Below are 2970 nucleotides of genomic sequence, written 5' to 3'. Positions count from 1 at the left end.
GTCTAAAGAAATATAATGTGTTTGTAAGCTTGAACAGGGACATTTTGAAAGTGGAAGTCCAGCCAGGGCCGTAGCCAGAAAATTTTTTTGGAGCGGGTTTTGAACATTTGGGGGGGGGGGGGGTGTTTGAACCCCTACCCCCCCCCCCCCCAGCTACAGACCTGTCAATATCTGCTTGAGATAGTGTCGCATAGACTTAGCATTGGGATTTGGTTAACCAGTTAAAATTCATGAATCGACCAGGTTTTTTTTTTAACCTGAAAATTTTTGGGGGTGTTTTGAACCTCTAACACCCCCCCCCCTGGCACGCTGGTTTGTGTCCGGTGCAGGCGCAGATTGTTTTCCCCGTTTTGGGGGTTTTGTGGGTCCAGGTTCGGTTCTAGAGGTTGGGTTTCATGGTAGGAACCTAGCGGCAAGGCCGCTGGGTTCTGTTGGCAAGTTTCGTGGTTCTGGGGCATTTAGTTTTGTTGCTTACTTCTAGGTCCAAATTCCATTACCTATATATATATAGAGAGAGAGAGAGAGTGTCATAGACAGAACGCCACCAAATAGAGTACAACACAGTTTATTAAAGTTACAGAACACAAAAATGCCCGTAGAAAACAAAGGACTAGGCAAACACTTGTCTTCAGTGTGAAAAGTAACAGAAACAGCTCCGTTTAAACTAAAATGGTTCAAAGGAATAAACCGGATTAAACAGGAGTTTAATCCGGGTTAACTCAAAAGTGCTTACTTCAGCCTGGCAGTTTAAACAAACAAAAGTTGATAAACAAAGGTCAAAATGAACATCAAAAGCTGGCAGCAGATTCCTCTCTGCTACCAACAAGCTACAGATGAGTAACTCAGGCTGTTACTCCTCCGTGCAACGAGCGAAATCTGGGTCCAGGCACATCAATCAGGATCACGGCGGTCAGCAGGGTCCCAGTCCGGTCCGAGGTCGAAAGCCAGGTGCAGGCGTCTAAGGTTCCACGAGTTCCACCGATAGCCACAGAAAGGATAGTCCAAGGTCGTAGTCAGTCAGTCAGTCCAGCGTCAATCCAGAGTAGGCAATTAATGTCCGTCAAAAAGACGACGGAGGTCCAAGCTATCAAGATTAAACACAAGTTGCACAGAAAAACCCCACACAGTTCCTCCCGCCATCTATGCCCAGTGTCCTTGGTAACTTACGTATCCAGCAACGAATCACACCCGTCTTCAGGAAGTTCCCAAACAAGAGCCCAAGCGTTCGTCCAGATTACCTTGCCCAACGCAATTAGCCATTGATCATAAACCCCATTTTATCCAGTTCATAACTCCTCATCGCTGTCAGCTGCTATCCTAATTCCAGGTGCCTCATCATCATCATCCTCATCAGAGCTAAAACACCTTTGACTACGCCCCACAGCATCCCCAGCTGCGGATCCCGTTCCATCCCTCCAGCCCGTCCATGGGTCTGATCCTGCAACCCGCCAATCGCCTCCCATGCTATCAGTGCCGGTGACACCCAAATCCTCCCTCACACGAGTCCACTCCATGTCATCCTCCTCTGAGCTAACCATCTCTTCCTCCATTCCCTCGGTAAAGCCCTCAAATGAGTCTTCATCTGTTGGTTCTGCAAATAAGTCCCGGAGCCGTTTCCTTTCACGCTCCTCAAAAGAGTCTGACTCTCGAGGAGTCTTACGACCCCGTCTCCCAGTACCGGAGCCAGAAGGCTCAACCATAACAGAGAGAGAGAGATTGGTATAGTATGATGCCTGTTCTCTAGGGAATATGGTCCTGAACTTACCATTTAAACAAGATACCATGCATAATAGCAAGTCCTATCAAAACAAATTACACTTGCGAGTAGTTACCATATAGTTGCACTGGATGACCTAATATTTGCTTGGTCCACTAGTTTGATTCTTTGTGGAAGCATGTCATAGAATCACCTAAAAGATCTAAAAAGTCCTAAATAGGATACTTTGTTGGATGTGGGTAGTAAAACTGTGGGTCCTGGTTCTGGGATACAGGAGTCAGACTGTTTACCTGATCTTCACATTTTGATCAAATATTTTCCACAAAAGGCATTTCAACAGCATCTTTCTATTGCAGCAGGATCACTGGAGACTTTGATGCATCCATTGGAGGGAAATAACACTAAATTAAGAGGTGGGCTTGGTGAAAGCATTGGTTGCTGAAATGATTTTCCTCTTCAAGTTGTGAGATACAGATAGCCATTCTGCTAAAGAAAGAATTAACTGCCAAAGCAGTTGGGTGGCATACACAGAATGGAAGAGCTATCATGTTTGCTGCATACAGCAGACTCTCTCAGGCTGTCCTTGAGATCAAGGTTTGTTTGCCCAACCACTTCTGAAATTTTAAACAGCCTCTCACAAATCCAATGTTTGTGAGTCTCTGTGTTAGGCAGACAAAGGAGCCATGCTTTGGACTGCCACTTACTGCTCCTTCCCCACAACAAATATACTCAATGCTGCTGGGAATATAAAGGACTTCAGAAGTTCTCTCCTTCTTGGGTGAGATTATGAATGTTTCTGCACCAATTGTTTTCTTATTTCAGGACCAATTTGTGAGAAACCTTATCTGTAGGAAAATCATGCTTTGTGTGGAAAAAATATTTTGGTACCAAAACAACACTGTTTCACAAAGGACCTGCAAAGGAATCCTGTATGACCATTACATGCCACATATCACTGTAACTACAATGCTAGGTAATGCATTCTGACCAAACCCTGCCCCCCACCCCAAACCCCACATATCAGTCACTTTAACATTTTATGTGTTATTTTGATGTGTTAAGGCACCTGTGAGTATTTTTCTTTGTGTTTCTAATCACTCCCCAGGTAAAATCGCCCCCCTGCCCTAACAACTGCTGCATCCATAAGGTAAAGGTAAAGGTTTTCCCCCCCAACATTAAGTCTAGTTGCATCCGACTCTGGGGGTTGATGCTCATCTCCATTTCTAAGCCAAAGAGCCAGCGTTGTCCGTAGA

At 45.2% G+C, this 2970-nt stretch overlaps 1 long non-coding RNA gene across 1 annotated transcript; it reads right to left on the bottom strand.

The window, feature by feature from the left end:
* Positions 1-549: 549 nt before the first annotated feature.
* Positions 550-2565, bottom strand: LOC134296318 (uncharacterized). The gene is made up of 2 exons (XR_010003018.1): positions 1168-2565; positions 550-1084 (listed from the first exon to the last, which is right to left on the bottom strand). It is a non-coding gene; the product is annotated as an uncharacterized LOC134296318 (long non-coding RNA).
* Between the last annotated feature and the right edge of the window lie 405 nt (positions 2566-2970).

This window comes from Anolis carolinensis, chromosome 2 (genome assembly GCF_035594765.1).
Source record: "Anolis carolinensis isolate JA03-04 chromosome 2, rAnoCar3.1.pri, whole genome shotgun sequence".
In the NCBI taxonomy this organism is placed as follows: domain Eukaryota; kingdom Metazoa; phylum Chordata; class Lepidosauria; order Squamata; family Dactyloidae; genus Anolis; species Anolis carolinensis.
The sequence above is the reverse complement of the archived record's forward strand: the minus strand, read 5'-3'. Positions and strand labels throughout refer to the sequence as shown.